Source organism: Protopterus annectens, chromosome 14.part0 (assembly GCF_019279795.1).
Source record: "Protopterus annectens isolate FY-2018-M chromosome 14.part0, PAN1.0, whole genome shotgun sequence".
In the NCBI taxonomy this organism is placed as follows: domain Eukaryota; kingdom Metazoa; phylum Chordata; order Ceratodontiformes; family Protopteridae; genus Protopterus; species Protopterus annectens.
In genome coordinates this window covers 940074338-940087783 of record NC_056748.1, presented here as the reverse complement: position 1 = coordinate 940087783, position 13446 = coordinate 940074338, and positions in this window count along the sequence as shown.

Below are 13446 nucleotides of genomic sequence, written 5' to 3'. Positions count from 1 at the left end.
TGCTGATAGGAAGTACCAGAGAAAGATTCTCTGGACCCCTGGTTTTGCAGTCCATTTCTGCTCTGGGGTGGCATCTTTCATTACTTCCCCCTCTGCCCTGGGGAAAGTCTTTGCCACGTGAATCCCGGAAAGGCCCTTTGGATTTTTTAAACCATAGTCTCCCACTTCTCTGGTTCCTAGAGTAAGGCCACTGATGAGTGGAGAAATGTATGCATATGGCAGACAGAGTCTTGCCATCTTTTTCACATCTGGTTAGCATTTCTTTTATCTTGGGACCAAAAGGGTAGATCCGTCAAGTGGAGCGTTGATGAATGATGCTTTAAATGCCTCCATAAAGTCACACAAGCACATCTAGGAATGCCTTCTAATGGCTATGCCTGAACGCTCTGCTCTAATTGTCCCTTCAGCTGCATGAGCAGTCAGTCTCATGGACGAGTTAAAAACTACATCAAGGGTTGCTAGCTGAGAGGTAACTTTGTCCTGTACCCCTTCAGCCACTGCTCCTGAGAGAGTATCCGATAGCAACTTGATCAGATCCCTCTGTAACCTTGTAAAGTGCGTTATATAATTCAAGGACCTGAGAGTAAAGGTCATTGAAGCATAAACATGCTTCCTTAAACCTATCCAAAGTCCTAGGCTTCTTGTTAGGAGGATGGATAGTCAGACTTTCTTCAGCAAGTTCCTTTTTCATGGCTGCCGCTATCACCATGGCATCAATGGTTATACCTTTGGACCAGTGTGGCTCGTCCTTAGGGCTGACAGGATTTGATCAAGCCTCATGGGGATTGGCTTGATGGAGTCAGGTAACTTCCACACTTGCTGAGTGATCAGTTTAATAAGATCATCAGCAAGTGGAGAGCTCCAAGAAGTAGAAGCCTCCAGATATACAGACTCCTCTGAGGAAGGTTGGATGGAAGACCAGCCACCCCTCTGTTTCAGGATTTCTAGGATGTCTCCGAAGGAACCCTCATCAGGGGGTGACCTGGGGGAAACCCTCTCATCAAAATCGGTATCTTCAGTGAAAGACTCTTGCACTTTTTCTTCACAGGTACTTCCTCAGGGGGATGTTAGAGGGGAGTGTCCAAAGAAGAAACCACCAAAGTGGTTCTTTCCTGGGACTTTTGTGCCCTTTGTCCTAGGGATGAGACAGATGGCAGCCATACCTTTCATCTGTACTGAATTTCTCAGTTTTTACCAGTTTTGAGGGCAAAATATTGGGGTGCCACGAATTTCCGAGTAGCTCCCTTAATTTCCTGGACTTTTTTTTAAACAGTTTATCACTTTAAATTTTTTGAAACAGTTTACCACTTTAAATGTATGGCTGATGTCACCAGCCTACAGAAATGTGTGTGATGACATCAGCTACTGCCTGTTGGACTGGAGGGAACAGGGAATATGAACAGCAATGGCGGGGGAGATGTGTGTATAAGTTTTGCAGAGTCCGCCCACATCCAGCGTCCAGGTAAGATCATTCATTGTTCTTCGGCTTACCTCTTTATTTTATCTGCTGGGCATTACCATTTTACCTGTTACTGTTGGGCCGTTAAGTGTACAAGTTATCTGCTGCTGGGCCATTTCAGTTTATTTTACCTGCCACTGCCATTTTAGTGTTTTATTATCGTCTGGGCAAGTGTGTACTGGGCCATTTCAGCAGCTCGGTTTACTGTTTTTAAATGCTGGTTTGGTTGTTTAATTTATCTGCTGAACTGCAGAGCTGGCCGTTCTTTATTTACTGTGAGCTGGCCGTTCTTTATTTGCTGCCGTGAGCTTGTTTATCTGCTGAGCTGTAGAGCTGGCCATTCAATAATTTACTCAGTTTATTTACAGCTGTGAGCGTGTTTAATGCATCTGCTGAGCTGCAGAGCTGGCTGTTCTTTATTTACTGTGAGCTGGCTGTTCTTTATTTGCTGCCATGAGCTTATTTAATTTATCTGCTGAGCTGCAGAGCTGGCTGTTCTTTATTTGCAGCCATGAGCTTGTTTAATTTATCTGCAGAGCTGGCCGTTCTTTACTTACTGTGAACTGGCTGTTCAGTAATTTACTTAGTTTATTTGCCTATCTGCCGTGCCATTCTTTATTTAATTTTGTGCGTGCCGTTCTTTATTTACTGTGAGCTGGCCATTCACTAATTTACTCGTGTGTGTGTGTCAGCAATTGGCATACATTTCCACAGACATGCACCGCGCAGTGAACTTGCATAATATCCAGGTCATTTCACTGTTTGCAGGATTGGTTCCAGCTGCCCTGTAAACATGAATAGGATGAAGAATCTACTTGAGAAAGAAGGAATGCTGTTTGTTTACTTTTTCGAGTGGATATAATTAATATTTTAAGAACTTTAAAAATAAAAAACAAAAATGATAAACTGTCCTATTCTCAACTTGCCTAATGTTATATTAAATTTCATCTAGATTGTTTGTAATACTTGCTGCTAACATCAAATGGAGATGAGATAAATTATAACAGTTTAGTTTCACTATATAATCATAGGAAGACAAATTTAAATGGCTATATTTCAGGAAATACATGGTAACACAACATTTTATTGTAGCAAGTAGCAACTTTTCTAAGACTGTACAAGCAATGTTTAAAATGTGTCCCTAGTTTTGGGCCTTTGTCTCCCCCCAATAAATTTTGACTTTTTTTCTTAAGTTGTGCTGCACACTTCCTCAGGGGTAAAGAAGTTTATTGCTGCTTAGGTAAAGTCTGTTTGTGTTAGTAGCACAACAGGTAGAATACTTACTTTTGATGCAGAAGGCTGTGGGTTCACCTGCCACAGTATGTAGATAGATTGCTGATATGCTACTGTGTTGTGCTTTTAATGCTGCAGTCCTGAGAATGTCCTCTTTGGCAGAGATACCTAGTAACTATGAACGTGTTATCAGTTTGCCATCCATTCCTTATTGCAATATTAGTAGCTTATTTTTCCCTCAAGGGCAACAGGCACTTTATTTGTAGATGAAACAATGAAATATAAAGCTGTTTGCTAGCAGCAATCTCCATTAGTTACAGATATCTTTAATGTGGAATTATTTAGGTGACTTTTACTTCTGCAGGGATTGTGCATATTTACTGATACTGTTGGATTGTAGAAGCTTAAGTAGACTCTTATGATGGAAATGTTCTGAAGTGAGCAGTTTTATCACTATTGGTTCATGCATTTTGTTTCATTGTTTACTGGAAAAATGTTAAAAACAATAAATTTAATATGCGCTTTAACAAGTTTGCTGTATTATACAAGGAATATAATATAATTTAATACAATCAGGAAGGTTTATTAAAGAAAACATATATGTTTGGTGTGCAAGGGGCCTATGATTTGAAAACAGCCCAAAGGTAATCATTCTCTGCCACTGGTCAGATGCATTTTCTTTGAATGTGGGTTTCAATGCTGTTTCAATGAATGTGAGTTTCAAGGGAAGAGAAGCTTTAATGCTAAGTTTGTTTTCACTGTGAGACTGTGCTGCTTTGTTTAGCAGATATCTGACTATCAGTGTTTGTGCTATAAAATGTAAAATAAAAGTTTTAAATGAAATCCGAATAATCATTGTAAAAGTAAAGCAGACACTATGCACATTACAGTGTTTATGGTAAATGGGGCAAAACAGCCATGTAATGGGACATCAGAATGGCTGAAGGAGGGAGAGCTTTGTGTGGGGGGCCCCATTTGACCAGGACTTTGTGAGGGGGGAAGGGTGGCAAACTCAGACAGCCCTGGGCGGCACAAACTCTAGTTATGCCACTGATTCAGTAGGCCATGGAGAATGACTTTTGGAGGTTCTAGGAAACTAAGATATTCTTTTGCTAAGATTAGAATATTGCCTACTATTAAATAACCTACTTTTACCACAAAACTCACATACTGCAAGTCATAAAAAACAAAATCCTAAGGTTTGCCATCATCTTCCTTCCCAGTCAGCATCATTGCTACACATTTAAAAAAAAATGGTTACCATTTACTACAGGGTCTGGGGCCATATTTGTTTGTCTGTTCTTCAGTTTGTGTTTGAAAGTTGGTATTATCCCACAATTCCATTGGAGCGGGTGGGGTTACATAATTATGTATGCAAATTATACGTTAATCGGTGTACAGATTTGTACCTATTTTTCATGGGCCTTTGTCCAGATTTTTGATGTTTCCAGGTTGAGAGGTATGATGGCAGCTCAGGTCGAGGTGATATGGAAATTTGTTCCGACAGGGATGGCAAAGACTGAGAGTCCCCAGTGGACAAAGCCTTCTCCATAATTTGGAAGGCCAGCTCCCCCAATAGAGGGATGGGAGCCCGGAACCGAAACAGACATCTTTGGAACTGGGGTCACACCCCACACTGAGGAGGCAACCCCCGAAACAATTCTGGGTGGAACCTGCAAAGGCTGAAGCACCAAGGGACATGGATGGCTCAGAAGTTAAGGAAACTAGTCCATGCACCTTGGACTCAATCAGAGAAAATTGACACTGGGAGACCTTTGGTGCCGAAGGGCCGGAGGAACTCAAGGCAGCTCTCAGTGTCGGAGACGAAGTTGCTATCAGGAGTGTTGGAAATGAGGGCTCCAAAGTCTCAATAGGGGGTCTAACATCTAGGAAGGGGCTAGGAGGTCTGTCTCTGTGAGGGACAACAGATGGAGAGTACCTAGATCTAGGTACCGAGATTAATTTTGGTTTGCCTGGTGCCAACGGAGTTGAGGATGCCACGCTCGACTCCAGTGCTTGAAGAAGTTTGGTGCCAAGTCCTGATTTCGGTGACAAGGAATGCTTTGGTACCTTGTCAGTTCTGAAACACTGGGAACCAAAGATGGACGTTTCCTAGAGGCTGAATAGGATGAAGATGAACTGGCTTCAGTCTTTGACCCTGACATGACCTCTTCAATGTCCGATTTTAGAAGTCCCCTTAAAATTAATTTTTTACGTTCTGTGAGAGTTCTCACAGAGAAACCGTGGCAAATCAAGCAACTCTCCTGTAAATGAACTTTTCCTAGACAGTACACACACAAAGTATGTGTGTCTGAATTAGGCATTTTGCCCTGTCACTTCTCACACCTCTTAAAACCTGAGGTGTCCTTGGATTTAGCAGGTGAATCTACTCTTCCTTCCATATCAGCCATGCACACAGTAGCATCTGACACATGAAGTAGCAAAAAAGATCTGAGGTAATTTACAGAGGAGTATTATGGGTAGAACCTAGCTTGATAGTTTGAAGGGTGCAAACTGAAGTAAATGGCTGAGTCAGAACTGAGGCCACAGTCAAGGATTGAGTGAAGATTGACATCAGATAAATAATTTCAACAGCTGGCTTTTTAATTGGTGTCATTTCAGGGGACACCATTGTGTGTCAGCATGGGAGGCGATGATTGAGAGGCCAGCCTGCTTTGCCAGAGATGGTCTTTGCTTCTCTTCTTAGGGTTCTTGCATACTGGCTAAGGCCTTATCTGCCCCACTGCCTTTTTATTCAAAGTTCAAGTGTTAGACATTCCAACATGGCCTACATTAAGGTGACTCTGTTCAATGCCAGAAAAATGAACAATAAATTGTTAATTTGGAGGCCTTCTGATGCCTGATCACATTCATATTAAATGTTGTTGTAAAAATTAGTTTTCAGTGCTTTGATAGCACAGTGTCCTATTTCAGAAGGACTGTTATCACTCTTTCAGACCATTTGTGGGTGGTGGAGAGTATAATATTTTATGTGTGAAATATTAACTTGTCGCAGACACTTCAAGATTCTGAAATTAAGCTCCTAGACATTTTGATCACATTTGATAAAGTCACTTATGATGTCACTGCCAAATACAGATCCCCTCACAAGTTGGAGCCCTTATCCATTAATTCCAAGTACCATAATTTTAGGTGACTTCATTTGTGTGTATCCAGAAACTGGGTATTTTACAGAACTAACAATAAATACATTCAGTACCAATTCCCTAGTTCAAATCATTTAAGAGAGAGAAATATATGTGATCTTGTCCTTATGAATACTGCCTTTACCAACACACCTGCACATCTACTAATATTATCCCCCCCCCCGATTAATTTTGATTACCAGACTGTCACCTTTTCCCACAGAATTAGTAACAAATTGCCCACAGATTCAACTCCACACAATAACTATTCCAAAGCCAATCTTATGTGTTTATCTGAAGGCCTTAAGAACTTCAAAAGTGCTCTGTTCCCTGCTGACTCATTCTCTGAATCTACCATACTTAACTCATGATTTTTACTGATATCTCAAACAGTGTACAGACAAGCCAGTATCTATTAGACACAAGTGTGGTACATGAAACTTTCAGGTAAATAAACTTTATTAAGATGAGCAAATTACATGGTTTGTATAAACCTTTCCCACCATCAGTGAGGAGGACTATAAGCAGGGTTGTAGGTGTCTTAAATGCATTAAGAAGAGTAAGGCTTGATATGAACTGAAGTAAGTTAACACTTAGAGGATATCACATTTCAATAAAATACAATATTTTTCAGACCTAGGCTGAAAGCCCTTATTATGTAGCTAACATTCAAAATATCTATTATTAGAAAAGAAAAACAGTGTAATTTTAAAAGAGGCTACAATTTCAGTATGCCTAACATGGAGTGGTAGTGAATTACAAGAGGACATCTCTCTCTCTCTGTAAATAAAACTAATAGTTGTGTTGTTTCTTAAGAAGCCTCTTGACAGCCTTAATGAGATGCTGATTTCAACCCTGAGCACTCTCAGGGATCCCTTGAAGATTTGCATACCCATATAAGGTCTCCAAATATCTGTTTATGAGTAACTGAAGACAAATTTAACCCTCACAATTACTCCCCCATTTCAGTGAAGAATAACCATTTATCAAGTTTGATAAACGTTTCTGTAATTTACTTTGTTTCCTTTTTTTTGTAATGATACCATGAACCATTTCCACTCTCAAACTTTGGCTTAATCAGAGTCATATACACTCTTTTTAAGACTTACTTATCACTGGATTTCAGGAATTTTAAATACACACTATGACCTTAGAACATACCTCTCAACCTCTTAGCACAGGAAATCTAGACAAAGCATAAAATAATGGGGTGACAAAGACCGGAAAATAGGGACAAATGTTAAATATTACTCTTATAAACTTAGAAAGTTGATAGAATAAAAGGGTCTTGCCTTGCATTTTCTGAAATATGAAGTCTGAACCTCAAATGTCTATAATTATTTTGTGAGTCAGGACAGTTAAGAGGTATACCTTAGAATACATCTTAACTCTATTCTTATTATGATATTTGACTATCTACCACAACTCTGATGTGCTTGATCACAGTTGCTCACTCAATCTCTTCCTTATTAATATGCATTCTCCAATCCTTTGTTTGTCAAAGCAGATGTGTTTTGATTAATTGATGTCTATTACCATGTTTTTAACTGCTGCCACAAGATTAAATTAACACAAGTTTATAAATTTTTGCAGCATCCTTATTTGTGATATGTCTACCTAATTTTAAATTGCCTGCATAAAAACAATGAAAATGTCTTATATCTGTTGCGTGTCCAGTCAGGATAAAGTAGATGAGTCTTTGTGAGCTCTGTTCAAGCAGCTTTATTATGTACAAACACATCAGGATTGAGGCTTAATAACTTTAACTTAGATAAACTTATAAACAAACTAGCTATTACACTCATACATGCTCACTCTCTGGCCGCACTCTCAAAATGACACTGAAGCTACCAAGTGCTTGCTATTTATATGCACATACCGACCTTGAAACGCTTCTTAAAGATACAACACACACACTATTCTACATCCTCTCTGTTTGAGGAAGAAGTCATGCAATATTGACAATTGACATGCAATCAATACAAATAAATCTTTTATCATGCAATTATACAGAACTAAATACATATAGACAATTATGTCCAGGTTGCTGTGTATTTCACACTAGGTCCGGAAATATGACAGAATTATGTGACATAGAAATTAGAATTAGGTCTAGCAAATGGGACTGTGTCTGCTGAATGTTCAACTTTAGGGACATCAGGAACATAATCAGGAATGGAAGAAGTAAACAGGATATATTACTGTGCAGCTAAATTAATAACTGATAAAGTTCTACCACAAGAACACAGGGTAGTGAAGGAGAGAAAGGGGAGAAATCGAATACCATCATGGAAGTACTGAACAGAGAAAAAATATAAAGCAACTAAGACAAGAAGTGCCACTATTAGAAGAGTATAGAAGAGGGAAAAGACTAACAAAAATACTCAGAAATATAGATGTGATAAAAGCAATGTGCAGTATTAGAACAGATCAGGATCTATCATGCACTATCGCAGATAATAAATTAAAAATCTCAGCACAGGCAGAAAAACTTAGAAGATTCCTAGACAAATATAAAGGAAAAGTACAAAATAAGCAATTTACTGATGACCCAAAAAAGTTTTATAGAGAATTGGAAAATAAGGTAAAAGGAACTGAAAGACCACCAAAAAAAGAAGAAATAGATACATTTTGGAGAAGTATCTATGAAGATCCTGTGGAACATAACAAAGATGCTAATTGGATAGGAGAAGTAAAAGAAAGTATAAGAAGTTTAAATGTACAGGATATGAAATAGGATGAAGTAACAACCAGAGAGATTTAAAGAAAAGCTTCTAATTGGAAAACCCCAGGCCCAGATGCAGTACCCAACTTCTGGTTAAAAGTATTATACAACAACCCCCCATTAATATTCCAAAACGTGCATGCTGATTGGTCAGCGTGCACGTTGTAAATCAGTTATAGTAATGGAAAAAGGTCCGGTCGCCCAAACTTTTCCATTAGTATAACTCTTTTTTTTTTTTTTACAGCAATGGAGAACGCAAGATCTCCGTTGCTTTTTACAACCTGTCTCGCTATGTTAAACGAGTTTAACATAGTGAGACAGCTGTAAAAAAAGCAATGGAGCATCTCTCTTGCTTTTTTTAAAGCTGTCTTACTATGTTAAACCCATTTAACATAGTGAGACACTTTAAAAAGCAACGGAGATCTTGCATTCTCCGTTGCTTTTTTCAAAACTGTCTCGCTATGTTAAATGGGTTTAAAATAGTGAGACAGCTTTAGAAAAAGCAACGGAGATTCTCCATTGTTTTTTTTTAAAGCTGTCTCGCTATGTTAAACTCGTTTAACATAGTGAGATAGGTTGTAAAAAGCAACGGAGATCTTGCTTTCTCCGTTGCTTTTGCCCACAGCTCTGGTGTACTGCGTAAGCATGCGCAGTATATCAGAACTGCCGCAGAATACCAGACAGCTGTGGAAGGGCAGCAAGGAGGCATTATACAATGTCATTATTTAAGAAAAGTCATTATTTTTTTTCTTAAATAATGTCATTGTATAATAGCAATCACCCACTTCTGGGTGTGGGTAATGCTGGATTTACCTACGGATGTCTTTGGCCACTCGGGCTTTGCCCTCGTGACCAAACCACACCAACCGTGGGTAAATCCATTACCCACACCCAGGCGTGGGTTACTGCTATAATATCTTTGCATGAAGATTTAGCCATGAGTAAGAATTAGTTATATGCACATCCCGAACAGACACCAACCTGGCTAACAACAGGAAAAACAATGCTCCTACTTAAGAGTGAACCTGCAAGCTACCCTAAGAATTATAGACCAATAACTTGTCTTCTGACGACGTATAAACTATACACTGGAATTGATGCTGACAGAGTTTATAGTCATTCAGAAGAAAACTCAATTATGGCAACAGAACAAACAGACAATAACAGAAAATCATATGGAACAAAGGATCATTTGCTGTTAAAGTCATAGTAGAGAACTGTAAAAAGGGGAAAAATTCAAGTATGGCATGGATTGACTATAAAAAAATAATTTGATAGTATCCCACATTCATGGATAAAAGAGTGTTTAAAATGTATAAGATACATCCTACACTGATCGACTACATTACAGTGACCATGAAACAGTGGCATATCACTTTGCAATTAAGCCATGATAAAGGACAACTTATTATTCCAGGGATAAAAATTCAAAGGGGGGTATTCCAGGGTGACTCTCTGTCACTGCTGCTATTCTGCCTTGCCCTTAACCTATTAAGCTGTCTACTTAACAGCTTAGGTCATGGCTACAATTTGGCTCCTAGAAAACAACAAAGTGCAAAGTCTTCTCATCTTCTCTTTGTGGATGATTTTAACATGTATAGCTCATCAGATGAGGAACTAAAATCACAACTGTAAGTTGTCAAAACTTTTTCAGATGATATAAGAATGTCATTTGGCCTTGATAAATGTGCAAAAGCAACCTTTAAAGCAGGAAAACTGCAGCATCAGGAAAACATCAGTTTGGGACAAGAATGTAATATAAAAGAACTTCAGCAGGGAGTGTATAAATATCTGAAAATTGATGAAGGATCAACAATAAAACGTGAACAAATGTGAATTAAACTTAGTAAGGACTACCTCAGAAGACTTAAATTAATCCTGAAAACAGCATTGACATCTAGGAACAAAATCCAAGCTATAAATCAATTTGCTGTTCCTGTCCTAACCTACAGTTTTGGAGTGATTGACTGCCTCAAAAGGTGCTGGATAGATTAGATAAGAAAACAAAAAGGATGCTTCATGTTCACCAAATGATTTATAAAAATCAGTGCATACCAAGATTATATATTCTCCATTCTGAAGGAGGGATGGGCCTCCTTGAAATTGATTACCTGTATAGATTTGCCACACATCTGCTGACCTCACAAGACCCAAATGTAGTGAAAGTTTAGAAGCATGAGGAGAATCATATTTAGATATACTACCAATACATGTAACTGTATGAATTACAGAAGGAATCATTACTGGGCACACTGTGGGTGCTGCGAAGAGCACTTTTTATTTGACATCAAAGAGTGAAACAATACTAACTTCTATGCTTAATATATACAGAAGCATATCAGCATCAAGCAGGAATGGAAATCAAACCAGAAGTAGATAAAAATCAGGCAGCAACTGAATGTGTCAAAAAAACAAAAGAAAAAATATAAGTTGAATGACCAGATGAGAAAGCAAGAAATGTGGAAAAAGCATAAATATAGTTGCAAGTATAGAAAACGTCTGGAAGAACCTCATGTTGATCAGGAAAGAATGCAGGAATGGTTAAGGAGAGGTGAATTTAAACCAAGAGATGAAAGGTTAATATTGGTGGCCTAATATAGTGGGCTACGTACATGTTGGTCTAAAAAGTCCATTTAACATGTGGGAGAAACAGACAAATGTGTGTTTTGCAAAATAGAATTGGAAACAGTTGCACACCTCATTGCTGGTTGCGACATAGTAATGGCAGAAAGATTGCATACTGAAAGGCATAATAATGTGGTGAGACTGCTGCCCTGGGGATTGTGCAAACATTACGGTATTGAAGTGACTGAAAAACACTGGAAACATGAGCCACAAAGCATCACAGAAAATGCTGAAGTTTACATCACATGGGATCATCCATTACCAACAGTTCAAAAGATAGATGCTAGAAAACCAGATGTAGTGATCCAAGAAATGAAGACAAAAGTAACATTGATCACTGAAATTGCTACACCCAGTGACTACAGTGTCCTGCGCACAGAGATATACAAAAGTCCTAAATATCGTGATTTGCTAGCAGAAACGAGAGCAATGTGGAAGAAAGATACCCAAATAGTTCAAATACCAGTAGGAGCAACAGGTCTTATAAAAAAAGAGTCTACAATCATATTTAGATATACTACCAATACATGTAACTGTATGAATTACAGAAGGAATCATTACTGGGCACACTGTGGGTGCTGCGAAGAGCACTTTTTACTTGACATCAAAGAGTGAAACAATACTAATTTCATGAACTTTAATCGTAGTTTGACTTAGGAATGGGGTGCATTCCAGTCATACTATTAGAAACCCAAAAGATTTGGAGAAATTAAAAATGGAAGTAGAAGTTAAGACACGTTCTGCAACAGGAACATTGTCTGGATTGCTCTGAGACTGAGAGTCTGTATCACAGGAACAATGCTGTGATATTGATTCTGATACAGGAAGAAGATGTCTGTTATTTCTCCTGTACTCCACACCCTCAGGATCTATGAAGTAGGATCTCAGGTCAGTACATATACCTATTACTTGATTAATCCGGTTGAAACCTTTCACCGTTTGTATTCTCACTGCCTCTCCTTCTTTCAACGGACAAAGAAATCTGCTCGATTTATCATAGCTGGACTTCTGGAAAGAATGCTTTCTGAATAACTGGGCTCTAATTGTTCTGTTCTTAACTTTAGGCCTTATCAAACTGGAACTAATCGGCAATGTTATTCTGGTTTGCCTGGACAGAAGTCTCTTTGCAGGCGAGCCAAGTATATCATCACATGGTATGTTTCTGAGATTAAGTAAATTCAAAAAGACATCGATATTATCATGCTTTGACCTCTCAAGTAATTGCTTTGCACTCTGTACTGCAAGTTCAGCTAGTCCATCTGACTGTGGATATTCCGGACTACTTGTAACATGTACAAAATCCCATTCTTTTGCAAATTTCTGAAACAACTGTCTGGCAAATTAGGTACCATTGTCAGAAATAACTTTGTGTGGACTACCATGGACTGAGAAATGACATTTCAACTTGGTGATAACAGCAGTGGACATTAGATTAGTTAGTAAATCAATCTCAAACCAGTTCGAATAAGAGTCTACCAACACTAAGTAATGCAAATGTTCCACTCATATATATCAGTGGCTACTGCTGACCAAGGTAGTTCAGGAACTTGACTTAGATGAAGTGGATCTTTTTGCAAATGCGATTTAGTACTATTGCACACTGAAGAAGAAGAAAGCACTTTATCAATGTCTTTTACTAGAGAAGGCCAAAATACTAGTTATCTCGCCCTTCTTTTGGTAGATTCAGAACCTGGATGACCACGATGCAAAATCTGGATATAGTCATGTTGTAAGGAAGCAGGAACAACAATTCTAGGACCTTTAAAAATAATGCCATCTTCCATCAACATCTCATCTCTGTAAGGAAAATATGTTTGCACTTCAGGTGATAGAGTAGATTGCTTTGATGGCCATCCAACATTAATGTAGTGATTGAGCTTTTGCAAAATAGGATCAGTCTTTGTATGATCTCTCAGCTCATCAAGTCTTGTGGTAGAAAAATTGTGCAGTTTCATGACATCAAAGTGAAAATTCTCTGCATGAAGCTGTTTTGTCTTATTTCTGGCCGATCTGGATAAGATATCAGCCAGATTAAGTTTGCCTTTTGTGTAGACCATTTTGAAGTTGTACTTTTGCAATTTGAGCATCATTCTTTCTAATCTCGCTGGAGCTAAATGCATAGGCTTCAACAGTAACTAGAGGTTGGTCATCAGTTTCAGTCTGAATAGCTCAACTATAGATATAATCATGAAACTTTGAACATGCAAATACTATCGCCAAAATTTCTTTCTCAGTTTGAGCATACTGCATTTCAGTTT